We start from the raw sequence: 21,856 nt of genomic DNA, 5'->3' as shown, positions 1-21,856 counted from the left end.
AAAGCTTGCCCCCTTATTTACTGAATAAGAGCCACTAAGGTGGTATTCAGTAATCCATTGCTTAACAAGCCCTCTAGGTTATTTTGACATGTGCTTAAGTTTGAGAAACACTGGGCTTAAAAAGGGTGAATACCCTGCCAAGTTCACAAAGCTATTAAGTGGCAGAGTTAGGGCTCAGAATTAGAAATGGACTGATTCTTAAACCAGAGTCAGGGGGGCTTTAAAACAATACTGCTCATGCAAGGATTCAAAGTAAAACTACATTGTACAATGAAGACTAGACTTTTCTTTAGTAGCAGTTCAGAGAAGCTTCATTCTAGGTTTGATTTCATGGAGCAGGTGGGTGGACTTCATTTCATTCTCTGGGTCTTCTCTTCACACTCACAGGACAGATGCAGCAATTCCAACCTTTATATTTTGTTTCTCAAGTGTCCAGAGGTGAAGGGCAGCAGGCAAGAAGAGGCTCTGCCTCTTCTCCCATATCTTTTTAATGTATGTCCCCCGACGTGGTGATCTCTTCTCATGAATTATTTTCAAGAGATTGATTGGATTGCGCGCTCATTTCAAGCCATCATCTGGGAAGGAAAATGAAATAACATGATTGGGTAAGACGAATCAAAAACTCCTGACTGCGGATTACATGGAAGGACATGGTGGATGGGAGTTCTGCAGGTCAGAGCAGAGAATACAAAATAGGAAATAGTACAAACAACAGCAACAACAAAACAAAAACAGAGATTCAAAAGCTGACATGAGTTTTAAGAATCCAAATAGAAAAATTAAGATTGATTAAGGACAAGCAGAACCATTATTCTCTTAAAGCAAGAATGACTATCTATGGGCATCCTTGGAAAAAGCCAAGTATGGAGGAGAGATGGCCATTGGGTGCAGAAAAAAAGAATGACATGGTGATGGCTAGCTGCTTCTTTAACTTTAGCAGAGTTTGTCAAGGTCTGGTCTTGGTAAGTCACAATAGGTAAGAAGAATGGATGAAGATAAATATTTTATGTTGAAAGTTCTTAAGACTGGGTGGCTGAAGGGCCATCAAGAGATAAAGAGAGCATGAGTCAGGGACTATTTATTATTCATTCTCATGTGTATGGCTGGTTGTCCCTGCCTGCCTCTGGGATCAGGGTGAAGAAAAGGTACCAGCATCTACAAAGAGAACTATGGAGAACCGAAAGGAAACTGAGGCATATGCTATCTTAATTAGAAACATGTGCATTAATCTCTAAATTTGGTGGTTGCTATAGTGATATGGACTGCCAGGGCTTGGCAGGACCTGGAGAGAAAACTCTAGCTACAGGTTGGCTCTGTGATGCACCTATAACAGAAGTGCTCTTTATGATAAGTCTGTTGTACCTTGGCAATTTATTATTTTTCTTCAGATTTATGTTAGAAATTTTCAAATATATACAAAAGGAGAAATAATGATGCCTATAATGGACCTCTGTATACCATGTCTTAGTTACGATTTATATTACTGTGATGAAACATCATGACAAAAAAGCAAATTAGGGAGGAAAAGGTTTATTCAGCTTACACTTCCACATTGTAGTCTATCATTGGAACAGGAACTGAAACAGGAGGCACCTGGAGGCAGGAGCTGTTGTAGAGGTCAGGGAAGAGGGTTACTTACTGGCTTGCTCATCATGGCTTGCTCAGCCTGCTTTCTTATAGAACCCAGGACCACCAACCCAGGGATGACAACACATGCAATGGCCTGGGCCCTCCCTAGTAGCAGGAATCTTAAAAGTTCTTATTAATAAAATCAAGCCCGAGGCCAGTTATTGGGGTCAATGCTGGTAGATCAGAGAGGCAGAACAAGCCACAGCTAGCCTCACCTGGTCAACTTCTGAGCTGGTCTTGTTTCCTCAGACTGGAGGCCTCTGAGTCCTCATCCGGAATGGGTCTCAGCTGAACTGTGTTGTTCCAAAGCCTGAAAGCTTAACCAGCCAAAATGCTCAACCAGGCCAAAATGCTTAACAAGCCAAATGCTTAACCAGCCAAATGCTTCTAGTTTCTGGTCCTCATGCCTTATATACCTTTCTGCTTTCTACCATCACTCCCTAGGATTAAAGACTTGCTTTTTAGGATTAAAGGCGTGAGTCACCATGTCTGGCTGTTTCCAGTGTGGCCTTGAACTCACAGAGATCCCAGATGGATTTCTGCCTCTGGAATGCTAGGATTAAAGGTGTGTGCTATCACTGCCTAACTAGTGGCTTTTCTGTTCTCTGACCCCAGATAAGTTTATTAAAGTACACAATATTTTGGGGAACACAATACCACCACACTCCCTCATTGATAACTAATTAAGAGAATGCTCTACAGACTTGCCTACAGCTCAATCTTATGGAAGTATTGTCTCACTTGAGGTTTCCTCCTCTCAGATGACTAGTTAGTGTCAAGTTGATAGAAATGTAACCAGTACATTCCCTATTACCAGCTCATTATGATCCACTCCTAGTCAACTGATTTTGTTTCCTTTATTCTCCTGTCTCAATTATTCTCACTCCCATCCCCCACCTAGGTTACATTATTTTAAGGACAGTTTTATGGATACATATTTTCACAACATATAGCTACCTATTTAAAATGTATAGTTCAGTGTTTTTTAGAATATTCAGAGTTATGTGAGCATCAACACAATTTTAAAATATATCATCCCCCCTAAAGAAATCCTGTACCAGTTATATCTAGAAATATAAATATATATACATATACATACATTTTTACATACACAAACATACACATGAAGGAGAGTGAGGAGGGGTATATGGGAGGGCTTGGATGAAAGAAAGGGGTAGGAGAATTGTCATAATTATATTGTAATCTTAAAAGGAAAATAAACCTTGAACCTTACACCTGTCATGTATGATAACTTCAGCTCTTAGCCGCTAAGCATTACTCCTTTATTTCCTGTTCTGGAATTGCCTATTATGAGCACTTCATAGAAATAGAATCAAGTGATATGTCATCCTTGATACTAGCTTTTCCCACTCAATAATTTTGAGGCTCACCCATGTTGTAGCATACATCAGCACTTAATTTTGTTTTATTTCTAGAAATAATATTCCACTTTGTGGACAAACTTCCTGTTTTGTTTGTGTTCGTTTAATCCCAGGGTCATTATACAGCCCAGGCTTATCTCAGGCTTGAGCATCTCCAGTCCCTTATGTGTGAGGACTGTGAGCATTCATCTCCCTGCCTAAGTTACATCGTCTTTATCCATGCACCAGCTGGTAGATATTCACATTAATTCTACTTTGGAGGTTTTATGAATAAGGCTTCTAAGAACATTTGTGTATAAGAATATTCACATACAAGAGTGCCTATGTTTTCATTTCTCTTGGGTGAGTGTCTTGTAAAGGATTTGCTGAGTCATATAGTAACTCTATTTGAACCATTTGAGGAACTGTCAGATCAATTTCCACAGTGGCTGTACCATTTTATGTTCTGCTGCTACAGTGTGAGTGTTCCAATTTCTTCATATTGCTCCCAAAACTTATTACTGTCTTTTAAATTACAGCTATCATGAGGATGTGGAGTGTCATCTCCTGGCGATTTTTACTTATACTTCTATGATGGCTAATGATATTGAGCATATTTCCAGATTTTTATTGTTCATTTGCATAAAAATTTTGCAGAACCATGTATGCATATCATTTTTCAATATTTAAACTTAATTGTCTTTTTGTTATTGAGATAAAAATTATTTATACATTGTACATATAGGAAATGTTATTATAGGTATACATGGATAAATGTTTCTTCTACTTTGGGTTTTTTTTTTCTTCTCTGTGTTTTGTTCTCATACTCCTCCCTCATCTCTTAACAAGGTCTCACTTTGTGAGACTGGTCTCTAGCTCACAAACCCATATCCCAGCCTCTCAGATGCTTGGGTTGAAAGCACTACTACCATGCACGGCTGGTCTCTCTTTCTTAATAATATACTTTAAATCAAAACAGATTTTCACTCTGACAAATCTAAGTTATCTAGTTTTGATTTTGCTACTAATATTTGTGGCGTTTTATTTAATCAATAGCCACCAGTTTTTGATAAAAATGTGTGCTGATGAGTTTGTTACATTTTTTATAGTTTTAGTTCTTGCATTTAAGTGTTAATCTATTTTTAATTATTATAATGTAAGGTTGGGAGTCCCAAATCATTTTTTTATTTTAATTTTTGAGATTAATGAGACCATTTCCCTTTTCCCTTTCCTCCCTCCAAATCTGCCCTCTCCCTGCTCAGTTTCAAATTTATGGCCTCTTTTTTACTAATTATTATTACATGTACATGTATATATGTATATATAAATATACACGTACATATATATATATATATATATGTCCATATAATGTTACTTATATATATATATTTTCAGAGCTGACCATTTGATATTGCTCAACCAATTGGTGTGCTCTTCCCTGGGAATATCTTCTCTCTCTCTCTCTCTCTCTCTCTCTCTCTCTCTCTCTCTCTCTCTCTTCCTCCCTCCCTCCCTCCCTCCTTCCCTCTCTCCCTTCCCCTCTCTGTCAGCATTCCTTAGTTGCCTGTAGTCCTTTGTGTAGGGTTGGGGACTTGTAGAGTTTCCTCCATCCACTTTGGCATGTCTAACGGTGTCATCCTTGTTTAGCTCACGGTTGGGCAGCCATGTTGGTGAGACTTTATGACTATAACTTCTGTCATCACTAGGAGACATAATATCAAAGCAAATACCCTGATCCTCTGGCCCTTACAGTTTTTTTTTCCATCCTCTCTTCCACAATGTCCTATGATCCTTATGACTTCATTCTCTCACAGGTGAATATCCACTTGCTTCAGCATCAATTTTTAAAATATTGAAATCAATTGAATAAGCAAATCTTAGAAATTATATGAATTTACCCATTTCTGTATAGATTTGTATCTCCAGACTTCAATGCCCCATTGTTTAATCTACCTCATCTCTGATCCTCAGAACCAACAAAGTTAGTGTTCATTTTGACAGAGAGTGATGCTGCAGCTTGTAGAGGTTGAGTGACCGGCCCACAGTCACGCAGCTACTTAAATGACAAACTCAGAGGCAAGCTGTGTGCCCTTCCTATTATTACCTCACCATCATTGTGGCCAAAGCATAATGTAATATTGTCAGAGCAAAGGCAGCATGACTCAGGCAGTGCATTTGCTTGCCTCACAGGCATCTTTTAACGTGTTCACTATCTTCAAGGGCTTCCTGGTCATCTCTCTTTGACCTTCCCCAGCATTCTGCTCACCAGGAGGTAGAAAAAAAATGTGTTTTTCAAACTCACCAAGCACCTGCTCAGAAACCAAAGCAAATTGTAAGGGAGCAAATCAAAACCTTGGGGGATGGGAAGAAATCTGCAAATTTGTATCAGTGTGAAAGGTGAGGGCACCCATTCTGAAGTGAGAAGCAGATTCAACAACCCACACTTTTAAATGGAATTTGAACTTTGTTTGCTACAAGGAAGGCTTGAATTACACAGTCCTTGACCCCAGGAGTAGCTGAACCTCTTATTCCCCACACTCCACAGGCTCTAGTGATTTTCCAGTACTAAAGGGTACCTGTATTCCAGTACTGAGGAGGGTAAGGCAAAAGGACTTTCAAGCTTTAAAGCAGACTGGGCTACATAGGGAGACACTATCTAAAAATAGGAAAGAAAAGAAAAGACAGAAAAAATAAGAGAGGGATGAGAAAGGGAGGGGAGGGGGGAGAAGAGAGATAAGGAGAAAAGAAAAACCAGGGCTGGGTAGTGATGGGAAGAAGTTTCAGAAGTAGTTCCTCTGGTTTCTGTATTCGGGAATGTCAGATCTTTTTGTCCCTAGAACATACTAGGCACAGAATGCTGAGTGACTTACTGTCACCAAGCCAAAGGTGATGACCTCATGAGGCTTGAGACACTGCAGAGATGTAGGAAGGGAGAAAAAAAGAAAATCTCTAAGACTGAGACATATCTGAATCTGCCTATGGACAAAAGGACTTTCCAAGGATCGATAAGGTAGCAAACAGTTGAAAATCAGCATCAGAACTAAGGAATGGATTCCAGGGATTAGACTGTACACTCAAATTTGACTATCTTTTCAATAAGGCAAAAAAGGGAGTTGGTTTCAGATCCAACAGCAAGATATTGTCTGGGACACAGCAGAAATAGTTCTGAGAGCACCAGGGCTTGGCATAATTAAGGCAAGGAAGAAGGGTATAGTGTGACCTAAAACAGCTTAGAAACTACTCAGCTTAGAAACTACTAGAAAAGACAGATAGATTCCAACCAAGGTAGGCAACTGCAGAAAAACCTTGGACTTTAGGTTCAACCTCTACCTCTACCAGCAGAATTTTCTTTGGGAAGGTCTTGATGGAAACTTAGTGCAGATGTAGAGCAGAGCTTCACCTAGACCATTGTGGCCATCTGTTCCCTTACTGACTACTTCTGTGACTTCAAGTGAACTATTTCACCTTTCTGAGCATACAACTTCAGGGTACACAGTATGCTTCATTTGTGATTACTCCCTCTCTCCTTAATCTTTCTCTGATTACTAAGCGTTTTCATCTCCATTACTCCTTTCCAGGTACCATTTGGATCATACTGAGGCAGTTTTCCACCTAAAGGAAGCTCTGCTAAGGAACCTGAGGCCCGAGCTCGGAGGGGAGAGGGGATATTTGGACTCTCAGCTTGATGCTTGCCCCTCGGCATCAGGGTGGTTTGCCTGAGATGCTAGTTGCCATGGCCACCTAATTATTTCCTTTAGGTCTGACCACCACAGCGAATTGGAAAACTTGCCAAACTTCTAGAAAAACAAACAGCAGATGTCCAATTGGAAAAAAAAAAGAAAAAAGAAAAGAAAAGAGAAAGAAAAATCATTTGTGAACAATAATGTTTGCTTTCCCATCAATCACATGGAGATTTGTCAGAGATAGGGTCAGGGAGAGGAGCAGGGACACTGGGGAAGGCAAGGCTTACAATCTGCAGCTTCCCCTTGTAAAACACATAAAAACCATACTTGGTGGGTGTGAAATTCTGCTTAAAGGACAGAAACAGCTACTTGCATCTAGTTGGTCTTACAACAAGCTCTGATCAGCTACCCAGCAGTAGAGGACTAGAAATAGGTTTTTAGAAACTGACCTGGGTGTCAGTACCATATTTCTTAATATCTGGCTGGATGACTTTGGCCAAATCCATGTATCTGCTTCCTCAAATAAAGTGTGGATCCTAACAGAGGTAAGGGATTAAGTTATGAAGCACAATGATTTAGCATAGAGCTTAAAGTTAGTAATGCCTTGATGGATGTCTGTTTTGCATTTATTTTAAAATCAAAGCACAATCCAATAGACTCATCCTTCCATAGCATCTCAAGATTAATTACTCATTTTGAGAAATACAGAATGCCATCCCAACAAGTGGTGTCTTACAAATTTCTTAATAGATTACTATTTTATGGAAATTACTATTTTAGGGAAAACTGAGATCAGAGAGGTCATGACATTTGCCTGAGATCACACTGACAGCTAACAACAGGGCTGAAAGTGAGTGACTAAAACCCAAGCCAAGGCTTTTCCAACATCCACAATGCTGAGAAAGGAAAGAAAAAGAACTGCCTCTTCCCTTTTGTTTTTTGTTTATTTGTTTCCAGTTTTTTGTTGTTTTTGTTTATTTATTTTTATTCAGCTTCCCTTATTCATAGGCATTTTCATGAATTGTTTTATTAAGTTATTGTAGATATTAAATATGTTATTACTATTGTGGGATATTTGTACACTGTATGAAGATGTGTTGTTGTGATTGTTGTAACAAAAAGCTGAATGGCCTATAGCTAGCCAGGAGGTATAGGGAGACTTCCAGGCACAGAGAAAGAGGAGGAGGAATGTAGGCATCAGGAGACACTTGGAAATGTGGAGAGGAAACAGGAGGTGCAAGATGGAAGAGTGGTAAAACCACATGGTAGAAGATAGATTAATATAAATGAATTAATCTAAATTATAAAAGCTAGTTAGGAACAAGCCCAAGTTATAGGTTGAGGTTTCATAATTAGTAAGAAGTGTCTGTGTCATTATTTGGGAGCTGGCTGGCAGGACAGAAAGACTTGTTATATATGGTATCCAATGTGAAAACTCAAATATCCAAACATAGGGTCTGAGAAAGCTAAGAAAAGTTCTGGACAAGGAGCCAGATGAGGCTTCCTAGTCCTGCAATCTCTTAGGTGGGCTGGTGCTCAGCAGCATATAGAGACACAGCTACCAGCTGCTGCCTGAGGGCTGGACCCAGCAGCCAGCACCATGTGCCAGCACCATGTGTTAAGCTGAGCCAGTGCAGTGGCTGACATGGCAGTTTAAGATTTGTCTCATGCTGTCAGAGAGCACTGCAAATGTTTAGTAAAGCCAGATGTAGACACAGAAAACCTCTAAAAAGGTACAGTTATGCTTAAAAATGTGCTTAGATGCTAAAAAGAAAAAAATGGGTATAGACAGTCATAGAAAAGAATAACTAGTTTAAAAATAATAAAACCTTAAGCAGACCAAGCTACACAACTGTCTTGCTTATGCAGAAGGCCTAGTCCAGTCCCATGGAAACTCAACAGCTGTTGGTCTAAAGTTTAGGAGTTCCCACTAGCTTGATTTGGTTGTCTCTGTAGTTTTTCCCATCATGATCTTGATCCCCCTTGCTCATAGAATCCCTCGTCTCTCCCTTTGACAGGACTCCTGGAGCTGGGCCTGGTGCTTGGCTGTGGATCTCTGCATCTGCTTCCATCAGTTACTGGATGGCAGCCCTATGATGATAGTTAGGGTATTCACTGATCGGATTACTGGGACAAGTCAGTTCAGCACCCTTTCCACTATTGCTAGTAGTCTAAACTGGGGTCATCCTTGTGGATTCCTGGGAACTTCCCTAGCACCAGGTTTCTCCCTATCCCCTTGACGACTCCCTCTATCATGGTATCTCTTTCATTGCTCTTCCACTCCATCCCTGTTCCAGCTTGACCATCCAGTTCCTTTATTTCTCATCCCCCATCCCCTACCCTCTATTGCCCCTCCACACACACCTAGTTTACTCATGGCGATCTCATCTAATTCCTCTTCCCAGGGCAATTCATGTGTTTCTCTTAGGGGCCTCCTGGCACTAGGATCAGGATCCATCCCTGGTGCATGAGCTGGCTTTTTTTGGAGCCCACTACCTATGGTGGGACACCTTGCATAGCCTTGATACAGAAGGAAGGGCTTGGACCTACCTCAACTAAATGTAGGCTTTTCTGACTCCCTATGGGAGGCCTTACCTTGTCAGAGGAGGGAATGTGGGGTGGGTTGCAGGGGGAAATGGGGGGCTGGAAAGAGGGAAGAGATGAGGATCTGTGGTTGGTATATAAAATGAATAAAAATTTCTTAATAATAAAAAAGTGCATACAACAAGTTTTCAATAAAATTTAACATAAAAACTTTAAAAAATAACAAAAAAGCCTTTAAAGAATTAATAAAGTAATATAAAAGAATAAGCCATGTGAAGATGGAAAATACAGAGTGTCTGGATCCTGTGTAGTGTTTTGTTGACTTTGAATTTTTTAAATGATAATGTACAAAAAACTACAGCTGCTGAGGAACATTGAATTATGGAAAGTGTTAAATTAAATGAACCTATATATTTTAAGAATGTCTTAACTTCAAAATGGAAGTCAGAAAATTGGGGAAGAGGTTATGCCTTTATTTCCACAGGAAACAAAAAGTTATGGTTCTCTTCAAAATTAATGAAGATCAGATTTGATTTTGGGAGAACTCCTGAAAATCTTGGCTACAGACATAAAAGAGGAAAATCAAGAAGCACTACAGGTGATGCATATGCTGATTCCTGTACTATGGGAACAGCTCTGAGACTGGATGAGACATGATAAATCTTGTTGGCTATAGAGTCTTTATAACTTGCATGTAATCCTTTCATATGGCATGGATAGAGGTTTGGTTATATAGTCCAAACAAACTTATAAAGTTAACAGATGCCTTTTACCTGCTTAAACATAAAACAAAAAATCATCTTTAGCTGACTTGTACACACTGCACACTTCATATTTGTGTTAATACAGATATATATGTTACCTTTAAAAGTTTATGCGTTTTCAGAAAAAAAAAAAACAGACACCAATAAAGACAAGTAGCCCAGGTGATCAAGCCCTTCAGAATGCCTCTGTTACAGTTTCCTCAAAATTCCACATACAGAACTACTAGTTGAAGCTACTAGTTGAGATGGTTCAGCATCATAGACTACTCCAGCCAAGACTTCAGAAAAGCTCTATACTTTTTCATAACACAGAGACTAAACAAAAAATAATACAGCTAGTGCTCCCAGGACATGACCATTATCCCAATTTTCCAATGGTCCCCTAAAGATGCTGTCACCCCCAGACAACAGGAAGCAGTTGAGAGAACATGACACTGTTGTGTGATATTTTGATTGTGTTCTGACAAAGCTTGCTTGGAATCAGAGGACAGAGCCAGCAACTAGCTGACCATAATTAACCATAGAGGTTTGGAGGACTGTAGACAGAAAGGAGACAGGAAGTAACAAAGCAGGGCTGAGAGAGGATCTTGGCCCTTTTGGATAGAGCAATGAAAGAGGTAGCAGGCAACCAACAGCTGCTCCCTGCTTCTCTGATCTTGCAGGTTCTTATCCAATATTTGACTCCTGATTTTTTATTGATGAAGATTAATTAGATTAATGCTTCATAATGCCCACATTCTCAAGAAGTAAGGTGGATGGTTTTTGGTCATTTAGTGGGTTATGGATGTTTTTCATCATTTAGGGGGGGTTGATTTCAATTTGTTATTGGTCATGGTCGGTAAAAGAATTGAACAAAGAAGATTAGATTCAAGGATCTCTTCCTGAAGGGAAAAAGGGGGGATATAGAATAGAAATGATGAGATAAAAGGTATATTGATACAAAATTAAGGTTATTTTTGTTATTATATATTATATACATTTTTACTTTTGTTTAAGATATTGTACCTATGCAGTTTACGTAACAATGTAATGTAAAGTTTTAATTCTTGAAAGCCTTTTAGGATAATAAAGAAAGATAGGTTATTAGTCATTTATAACAAATCAAACTTATAGTCATGTTAGGTATGTTTTCAAGGTCAAACAGATATATTTTATATAGAAAGATGGTCTTAAAACATTTCTAACACCTATAGAATATGGCATTTAATTTTTTTAATAACATAAGGCTTTTCATGATAGTGAGACACATCTGCTTCTGGCAGAACCAATTTACTTTAAAAAAGGATGATGGGCATTAAAAAACCTCCATATGAACTTTGCTTTCAGTGTGGCAAGGCTAGCCATTTGGACAAGAAACTGTCCTTGCCTCGACTGCTGACAGTATACTGTTCAAACTGGACAAGCAGGACACAAAAGAAAACAACTGCTGAACTTTGCTAAGACAAGGTAAGACAGTTCTTCAAAATTCCTGCTTCACAGAAAACTTATCAGATATTCTAGTCCCATAGGCCAAAGATGGATGCCCCAATGTTGCAGAGGAACCTTGGGTGACTATCTAGGCAATCAGCTGTTTCTGTCATTTCTACAGTTTTGAAAGTTGTTTTCTCTGCACTTCCTGTTTACTCAGATAATACTATATCCTTCTCTGGTCTTTGATGGGATTGAAGACTAGATAGTTATAGTTTTATAGCTTTCCTTGTTCCAAATTCAGAAAAGAAACTTACATAAGAGATATAAAATTTACAAGACTGAAAAACATAAAAGCTTAAGTTTTTATCTAAAAAGATGTTTTAAGGTTTAAAAAGATTTTTTATGATAGTAATACAAGTTATGATAGAATACATGAGGACTCACTAAGATAGGATAGATAATACAGTACTTTCTCCAAATTTGCCAAATACAAATGGACTGGGCATTGTCAATTTAATTCTTACCTAATAATTATTTATTATTGTATATAATTTTATTGTGTTAGAGTTAAAACCTTTATTTTTTTATTTAGAGAAAAAGGGGGAAATGTTGTGGCACATTTATACACTGCGTGAAGACGTATTGCTGTGATTATTGTAATAAAAAGCTGAATGGTCTATAGATAGCCAGGAGATACAGGCAGGACTTCTGGCAGAGAGAAAGGAAAAGGAGGAGGAAACTAGGCATGCAGGAGATGCCACGAGACATGGAGAGGAAATAGGAAGTACAAGATCAAAGAGAGGTAACGCCATGTGATAGAATGTAGATTAGTATAAATGGGTTAATTTAAGTTATAAGAGCTATTTAAGAACAAGCCTAAGCTATAGGCCTAGCTTTCATTATTAGCAAGAGGTCTCCATGTCATTATTTGAGAGTTGGCTTGTGGGACAGAGAAAGACTTGCTACATGTTACTATCCTTATTGAACAAATGAATGAATTAGACAAGTGGTTCTTAACCTATGGGTCATGACCCTTTTGGGTCACCTAAGACCATCAGAAAACACAGATATTTACATTACAGTTTATAACAGTAGCAAAATTACAGTTATGAAGTAGCAAGAAAAATGATTTTGTTGGGAGTCACCACACGAGGAACTGTATTAAAGGGTCACATCATTAGGAAGGTTGAGAACTGCTGAAACTGGTCCTAAAACACAGTCTCTGCAATATCTTTTCTAGAGTGTTCTTTTCACACTAAGGTTCCTTCTGTACTGTGGAAAACACTGAAAAGGCACACCTAGGAACCACAAAACTGGCCCCCCTATACACCAAATCTGCTAGTGCCTTGACTTTGATTTCCCAGCCTCTAAGATGACAAGCATTGAATTTCTATAGTTTAGAAATTACATTTGCTAAAGTATTTTGTTATAACTGCCAGAATGGATTAAGACAATAGACAAGAACAAGGAAAACACCAATGGACGTGCCAAACTGGACAGAGAAAAGCCCATGATCTGCCTCAACCTTACACAAAGAACTGTAGACAACAGAGAAAAGCTGGGAATGGGAGAGTTAGACTTCCCCAGGAAAGAGCACACTAATTAGTTGTCCAGGGCCAAACAGTACTGTAAACATACATACAGTTAGCATTATACTGAACAGGCTATATTTAGGAATATGTATCTGTATTATATACATATACATATATGCATGCAATAATGTGGGGGGAAAAAGACCATGAATTTGAACTAGAGTAGGAATAGGTATATAGGGGAATTTGGAGGGAGGAAAAGGAAGAGAAAAATGTTTTGATTAAATTATAATTTCAAAAATTAAAAAACAATTGTGAACAACAACAAAAAGGCAACAGACAACTCTGCTTATTTCCTAAACTCTCTTTATTCATATGTTTACTACTGGGAGAAATTTTCTATATTTTACAAAGGCAAAGTATAAACTAAAGTTTAACTGTGATTGGAAGCTATGGTTTGGATGGATGTGCATGGGTGCCTGCCTGTGTATCTGTCTGTCTGTGCATGCATGTGTATGTGAGGCTTCTGTGTATAAGGCTGTTTGTCTATTTGCAGGTCAGAGGCTGATATCAAGTATCTTCCTAAATAACTCTAGACATTGTCTTTTTGGGACAGGGTCACTTGCTGAAATCAGAGCTCACTGATCTGCTAGACTGGCTGGCCAGTGAGCTAGATCTAGGGATCTGCTAGTGTCTACCTCTTCCTACCCCTGGTAGTATGGCTATAGACTTACATGCTGGATTGCCCTGCATTTTACAAAAGGTTAATGTAGGAGATTCACAATCAGGTCTTCATGCTCACACAGCAAGTACTTTGTAAGTGCCTTACTGATGGAACAGTAAGCATCCTTGGTTTGGGTTATTAACCACCACAGAGTTCTTTTTAGTCACTTATCTTATTGGAGTTTGTTTTTCTTCTACATGTTCCTGGTATGTTTTCTTAGCAATCTATTTCTATCAACCTTTTGGGTTACAGGTGACATGCAACAAGCAATAAAAATATGTAAGCTTTGCCGGGTGGTGGTGGCGGCGGCGGCGGCGGCGGCGGCGGCGGCGGCGGCGGCGGCGGCGCACGCCTTTAATCCCAGCACTTGGGAGGCAGAGCCAGGTGGATCTCTGTGAGTTCGAGGCCAGCCTGAGCTACCAAGTGAGTCCCAGGAAAGGTGCAAAGCTACACAGAGAAACCCTGTCTCGAAAAACCAAAAAAAAAAAAAAAAAAAAAAAATGTAAGCTTTGAAATACATTTATAGTCATAAGAACACTGCCACAGTTCAGATAAGGAACATATTCATCCCAGCTCTGAAGTACACATTGCAGGCTCATTGTCAGTGCTTGATCCTTGACTATGACACTGTTTTTGGAGAATGGGGAAATGTTAGGAAGCAGGGATTACTGGAGAAGGACACTATGTCTCTTTGAGGTATTCCCTCAAATCATCCTCTAATCTGGTTTCTTGTCCACCGTGAAGAACGTCTTCCATTACAGTCTGCCACTTCCAAGCCTATGAGTCCAGTAGCCAGAGGCCAAACCTAAACATGTGACTGAAACACATCTTTGCTCTTTTAGGTTGATTTTCTCAACTATTTGATCCCAGCAGCACAAGCATCTTCCATTGCAGTTTTCCTCCAGTGTCCTTGGCATCTAGTTGTTTTCCTGTTCCACCTTTAAATTTCTGTTGTTGTCCTCTCTGCTGCTCTGGGTCATTTTGAGGATTTACATAGAGTCAGTCATGGGGCCAGTGCTCTTCACTAGCTTCCCTTTCACCCAGCGCAGTCACTCAAAGAGCCATCCAGGACGTTGAGGATGTCAGCTATTCATTTCTTTTATTTAGCTCTATTGTCACATTATCTGAAGAAACCTATGTGTGACAATGTGTCCATCACTTTTGTGACACTGTGACCATCAAACTTTAGAAATAACTTAAGGGAGGCAAGAGTTATTTGGCTCCAGCTTTAGTCCATGATGGAAGGGAAAGCGTCATGGAGTAACTCAGTTCATGGCAGAGAGAGTGGGTGGTAGAGGCTTTTCACATTGCTGTGATCAATAAGTGGAGTGAGGAAGGAACCAGCGGCTGGGTGTGTCTCCCAGAGACAAACCCTTGATGATATGCTGGCATCAACTAGGCCCCACCTCTAAAAGTTCCACAGCCTCTCCAAATAATATTACCAAACATGCAGCATGTGAGCTGAGAGGAACATTTCACAGTCAAACCATAACAAGCAGTGCACACAGCAGTTCAAACAAGGTGCCATGAGTACTCATATACATGTATTTTATGGCTATACATATTAATTTGGACTAATATCTAGAAGTGTAATGGCTGGATTATAGTATCTTTATAAGAAACTGCTTCACTATTTTCCAAAGTGGTATTGGGGAGGGGAGCACACTTAATCATATGTATGCAGATACACATAGAGGCCAGAGGGCAAACTTTGGCATCACTCCTCTTGAGATTCTGTTGGTTTTCAACTAGGTTAAGTTGGCAGGCCATGGAGCCACTGTCTCTGATTCCTCAGTGTTGGGATGCAGACCATGCCATCACGCCTAGCTTTTGATGTAAGCGCTGGGTATCAAACTCAGATCCCCATGCTTGTGCACCAAGCATTTTGCCAGTGGTCCCGTCAGTGTATTTTTAACTTGAGTTTTCCTAGAGAAAAAATAATAGTGAACATTTTTTCATGAGCTAATTTGCTATCTCCATTTCTTTTTTTTTGTTGAAATGACTATTTAAACAATTTGTCCTTTTCATTTTTATTGAGTCATTTGACTTTATTACTGTTGTTGGAGGTCTTAGCTCTTCCCTCTGGAGTAGCTCCTGTGTTGTGCATGGAAATCCCAAAAGCTAGAGCATAAAAAGGGGTTGCATGCATTTTAGAAGTTAGGGCAATGGTCGGGGGTTCACGGGGAGCTGGGTGAATTCTGCATGCATGGTTCTATACATCATGAGTCAGCTTGGTAAACTCCCCCTACTCAGTTGTAGCTAGACCTAGTAAACTTACTTCCTAGTGTTTCTCTGAGAACTAATGAAGCACTCTTCTTAAATAAGCAGCATTAGGCAATGAAAACAACCATTGCCGAGCCAATGTCCTAAAAAGGAGGCTACTTAAGGGAACTTTAATTGTAAAAATTCTTAGAGTCTCTTTAGTGGGAGAGAGCCCTAGACCATGTACAGCGGGGTAACAGTACAGGGGGTCCTCAGCAGCTGATGAGGAGGCTTGTTTTCCTGCCTTGTGCAAAAAGCAAGGGGCTGTCTCTCAGCACCTCTGCTGTGATCTGAGAGGCCTGCTGGGAGTCAGACTGCCCTTTCTCTGCTCTTGGTGGGGGGAAGGATAGGGTGGAAGAGATTGCCCCTGGCTCACTGACAAGAAAAGAGCAGCTTCCAGACAGAGTTCAACCTGAGAAAAGGCTCCCCTGCTGTGAGGGAATTATTCACTCTGGGATAAGCTTCCTGGGCAGAACATCAAATGTTCCTGTTGGCTGCAGAAGTTCAGATTGAATAGCTTAACTGTTTAGTGGCCAGTCTGCGTGAACTTCAAAAACTCTTGCCTCAAGGCAGTGGAAAATACACATAATGCCCAGCTACAGCCATTTTCATGTTCTGATTCTAACTTTAGTGCTGGGGGACATCTCTGCAAATGTTCCTATGACTGATGCCACTGAGGTCCTGTCATTCTGTTGTCACTATTACCAGGAGCTACTTCTTCTTGCCTTTTGGCTCCTGTGGGCCGGCCTCATTACCTCAGTCCTTCTGTCTGGTTGAACCCAATAGCTGCCTTAGTGGAAGCTGCTAAGGGCCCATGCACAGGCAAACTCATTAAAAGTATGCGTGGCCAGTTGTGGTAGGATGTGCAGAAGATATTGAGGCAGGAGGATCACAAATTCAAGGCCAGCTTGAAACATACCTTTTTTAAAAAAATTAAAATAAAATTTAAAATTTTAAGTACATGTGTTCCTGCCATTCTTCTAGGGCTTGGACGTTTCTGAAGGAAGGTCTTTGTCCTTCTTTCCTCCTGAGGAAAGATAGCAATATCTTACAGAAAAAAAAAAAACTTATAATATATCTGAGACAGCTAGCAATTGGAAACCTCTACTTCTTTTCATGGAGGAATTCCTAACAAGGGCATGTGGAGGGGCAGGTTGCCTTAGACCCAGAGTTCTGCAGGATGTCAAAGAAAGACTGGCTTAGACTCAAATACTAATAGCCAGGCTGATGAGGACAGATATCTGAGTACACAGAGAGCAAAGCCAAGTTGTCCATTCTCTCCTTTGCTGGCAGGAACAACCTTCCTGGAATGGTTCCTTCCTATCTCCTATCTTCTCTGCCCTTAACCACTTCAGGGAACCTTCCTTCCTGCCCCAAAGCTGTTCAGACAAATGGTTTGGGGAATCAGCCTTCACAGAAGCCTCAGTGATTTACCTTCAGAGAAGAATAAGTAAATAATTATTCCCTTCACAGAGGAATGCACCTATACTAGAAGGAACGCTAGTAGTTTAAAGCACATTCAGAGAGTGGCAACAGGAAGGGGTACATAGGAAGCCAGCAGCACACAAAGGCTCAGTGGCTTTATCACCCCATCTTCCCTTCAGGTTTCATAGCAGTCCTTTGTAATAACTTGACGAACCATCCTGCCTCCATCTTGGGTTTGAAAGCCACCTTATAGAACAGACAAACCAGGTTCATTCCTGTTTAGAATTAAATCTGTTTCTCAAGAATTGGGCTATGCCCTACCTGTAACCTTAACTACAAACGGTTCTGTACTACCTGTTCCAGGAAATAGCAACCATGCCTTTGTTTCAAAAGGTTATTATGACTACCTGTTGTTATGACTACCTAGTTACTACCTTGTTATGACTACCTTGCCACCATGTCTTTATTTCAGAAGGTTGTTATGACCAGCTTGTTGTGCTTACATTCTGCTTCTGTAACCCAACTATCAAATTGCCTGCCCTTGAGGTATAAAAACCTTATTTTCCCCACTTCCAATGCTGACTTCTTGAACCCTGCCTTAGTAGGAGGCAGCCCATGTACATGGAAAAAAAAGAATGTTTTAATTAATTGCTTGCTTTAATTAATTTAGTCATGATTTGGGTAGGTGGTTTTTCTTCTCACTTATGGGATTAGCAAACTAAGGCTACTAGTGGGAACAGAAAGAGCACAGAGTCTGAAGGAATTACTTCAGGTTTCATAGTGATTAGCAGACAAACCTAGGATTTACATGAATCTATCTAATTTCTAAAATACATGGGTCCCTCACTCACCCATTTTAGATTTTTCACAAGGACTGTGTTCCTCACTCTAGCCACCCATATCCCATGCACTGTCAACTCCTGCACCTGCTGCTACTATGTATATCAGACCCCAAGGCTATGCTGGATCCACCCTTGCTGCCTATGGTGATATTTTATTTGTGCTGAAATGTGATTTTATTTGTATGTTAATAAATAAAGTTGCCTGGGGATCAGAACTAAAAGCAAGCCATTTAGCAGAAGTCCTGCGGTGGTGGCACATGGCCTTAATTCAATCACATGGCAGGCAGAGTCTCTGTGTGGTCAAGGACACAGACAAGCAGTGACACAAACTTTTAATCCCAGTACCAACCATAGAGACCTGGAGGTCTGTATAGACAGGCAGTGACGAGGAAATCATGTGGTTTGGTTTAGAGCCAATGAGAAGGCAGAACAGAAAGGCAATAAAAAGACAGGTCACACAGGAGAAAGTCTCTCTCTCAGAGGAAGGATGGCAGCGAGTGGCAAGCTAAAGGATATTCTCTAGTGCTCTGATCTCTTGGACTTTTAACTCTGTATTTGGCTCTGTGTTTCTTATTTAATAAGACTGTTTAGAATTTCGTGTATAGCTGACCACATATCTGTGACTACAGATGTGAACTGAAATGTTCCAGGAAGCATGTGAGCAAGAAAGGCTTGGTAGGTTGCAAAATGGGGAGGACTCAGTTCTACCTGAAGGGTCAGAGACAGTGTGGAGAAGATGCTCGTACAAGGTCTTGAAGGCTGTCCATCAGACGCCTTCCTTAAAAATGATTGGAGGTCATTATTTATTACAGAGTAAGCTTTGTGGTCAAGGCAAGGGAGCATGACAAGGTAGATTCAGCTCTCCTTTCCTCCTTCTGGAGCCCAGGGAGAAAGAAGCAAGCAGTAAGCCATGAAGTTGAAGGGAAAGAAGTGCCCAGAATAAAACAGACTTTGTATAGCAAGCTCAAGAGTTCTTTCTCTGAAGTGATAGAGGGGCTCTTTAGAGCGTGGAAAGCACAGTAGGTAGGGACCAGGAGGAGTTGGTTCAGGGAGGGACTGTGCTTTGATATGGCTTGTGTGTTCAAAGGTTCGTGAGCTGAGATGACAGAAATTTTAAGTGGTTAAACCTACTGAAAGTGACTAAGATATTGGGCATGCCACCCTTAGAAATGATTAACCTGTTCTCTTGCAGTACTGGATAGTTGCTTTGTTTTAAAAAGAGCTAGTCTGGCACCTAATTTCCTCTGGTTTCCTGTCTAGCTGTATAATCTTAATCTCTTCCTCTCACATGTTTCCATTATGATGTGCTCTATCCTATTGTGATATAGGCATGAGGCACTCATCAGAGCTGAACAAACAATTCTAGAATCAGGTTCTTAAATCTAGAGAACTGTGACTTACAAACATTTCTTCTTTATAAAGTTCCCAGCCTCAGATATTTTGTTATAGTGAAAGGCAATGGACTGATCCAGAAAAATCACTGAGCTCTTTCGGGAGATGCACTGAAATGGGGAGACTTTAGAATAAGTAGTTGGGAAGAAATGGCAGTATGATAGACCAGACATAACTAGGACCCCACACTAGGACGATGGGTGTTGGGATGCAAAGCAGAGGCTTGAAATATATCAGGAAGTTGAGTGAATAGCACTCTGCTGACCGAAGGCAGTTGGGAGCTTTAACTGTATGTATACTACGTGACCATCTGCATTCATGAACTCATTCCAGCCTTATCCTGTGTCATCAGTCCTAGTCTTCAGGTGAGGAAATTGAACTATAGCTGCTTCATGGTGAGGACGGGATTTCAAACAAGTAAGTCTGGTTTTATGAAACAGTTGCTCAACTTATTTGCTATGACATCTGCTTTATTTTACCTTATAAATCTTTCTCCATCTAGAAATTCTGGTTTGAGGCAGAGTCAGGAAGTTCTTCAGCCAAAAAGTTGATGGCTGAATTTCTTCAGGTGCAATGAACCCTGAAACCATAGCAAGTTTTTGTGCCTTTCTGGCATGTGTTTATTGTTTCTTAGGGAAGCAGTGGTAAGGCTTTTCAAGCAAGTCGCTGATGGGTCTTTGGTCTAAAAATATATTTCAGAACATTACCTTAGAACAGTGGTTCTCACAGCGTGACCCTGGGCAGCAGTATCAGAGTCTCCCAGGTCCATAAGAATGTCTATTTCCAGGCCTCACCACAGCAACTCTGGGGCTGGTGCCCAGCGATCTGTCTTAAGAATTCCAGTGATTCTTCTGTGCTCAAGTTTAACTACTGCTTAGAGAATACACAAAAGTGAAAAGGGACTAAGATCTCGTCGCAGGCCTTGGTGAGGCATTCACAGTGGATGTGATGTCAAAGAGAAAGATTGGAGTCTCAAGGTTGAGATCTTTGGAAGAAAACGCTGGGATGCAGCTTTGAGTTGAGTTGATGTTTTGAGTAAAACCACTAAAGGAGCCAATGGGGCTAGGAAGAAGCATTATGGAGAGACATTGGGCTCCGTATTTGTAGCTTAATAGATACAACTTGCAATGGGTCTACCAATCCTAAAATGCCTTGTAGGCCACCTCTTTCTTCTCCATGTGGTTTCCTTCAATGCTAGACTTAAATATCTTGTTTTATCTAAGATACACAGACTGCTTAAGACATTTTGGGAGAGAATAAGTTGCCTGGGATGCCAGGCCAATCACTTTCCACTTTCACCTTAACTACACACACTGTGAGGAACTAGAGGCCCTGGCCCACACTTCATCTATTGACATGACCACTGTGAAGTCTGTGCCCATGACGCCAGTCATTTTCTACACCTTCTTAGAACACAGAAAGGTCAAGAAAGCCTTCAAAATCTGATGATGGAGATGGTGAGAATTGCTGTACCCTGATCCTCCCTCCCCACCACCCAGGTCTGGTTTCTTCCTTCTGCTACCTCATAAAAAGCTGGAATGCACTGAGGGTAGCGAAAGTGTCTGAGCCTGCTGGTCAGCACAGAAGGGTTCTGGGAATTCATTATGATCTAAACAACTATTCCGGTTATCTGTGTGACTCAGCTCCTGTAGTCAGGCTCTTCTTGTGTCCACAGGCTGCTGTTGCTGACTCAGTGCTCAAAAGGGCACCTTGTCAGCCCTCCTGGGCTCCTAGCTCCCCTGGCCACTGCATTTGTATCCCCAGAGGACGCTGAAGGGATCCGAATTGGAGCTTCTCAACATTCAGTTTCATTTCTTAACAAGCAGCCAGCTTCCTCCTCCTCCTCTCATTTTGGCTTCTGGCTGTACACAGTTGTCAGTCTCTAGCACGCTAGAGAAAAGCAAGCTGATACAGTTACTGAGGCATTGTGTACACTCACATTCACTCAGTGTATTTATACAGCACCTATGGTGTGTCTGCTGATTGCTAAGTGTTGGATATAGAAAGGTGTAGGCTATATTTGCCCATACCATTCATGACCTTGTTGGGGTAAAATGCATGAACAGACATTTAGGAAGGCATGGAAAATGCACAGAAGCAGAATACCAGGGAACTCTGAGAGTGGCCAGCACTGGTGTTCTCTGTGTGCCTGGCAGTCCTCCAAAACAAGTGGCTAGGTGCAGAGAGTGCATGGAGATTGATCTAGAAGGGCTCAAGGAAGAGAGAAAATGCCAGGAACTGGCATGGCACAGAGAGGCTTTTCCAGAAGAAACAGGGCAGGCCAAGGA

General features: G+C 40.7%; 1 long non-coding RNA gene across 2 annotated transcripts; it reads right to left on the bottom strand.

Moving 5' to 3' along the window:
* Positions 1 to 246: 246 nt before the first annotated feature.
* LOC121827623 (uncharacterized) lies at positions 247 to 5,047 on the bottom strand. 2 transcript variants are annotated; one of them, XR_013049220.1, is made up of 4 exons: positions 4,889 to 5,047; positions 1,845 to 1,946; positions 1,544 to 1,606; positions 247 to 575 (listed from the first exon to the last, which is right to left on the bottom strand). It is a non-coding gene; the product is annotated as an uncharacterized LOC121827623 (long non-coding RNA). The 2 variants fall into 2 exon arrangements; XR_006069937.2 differs by lacking the exon at positions 1,544 to 1,606.
* Positions 5,048 to 21,856: the final 16,809 nt, after the last annotated feature.

The sequence above is a fragment of the Peromyscus maniculatus genome, chromosome 2 (assembly GCF_049852395.1).
Source record: "Peromyscus maniculatus bairdii isolate BWxNUB_F1_BW_parent chromosome 2, HU_Pman_BW_mat_3.1, whole genome shotgun sequence".
Lineage (NCBI taxonomy): Eukaryota > Metazoa > Chordata > Mammalia > Rodentia > Cricetidae > Peromyscus > Peromyscus maniculatus.
Note: the sequence above shows the minus strand (reverse complement) of the source record. Positions and strands in the feature narration are given on the sequence as shown.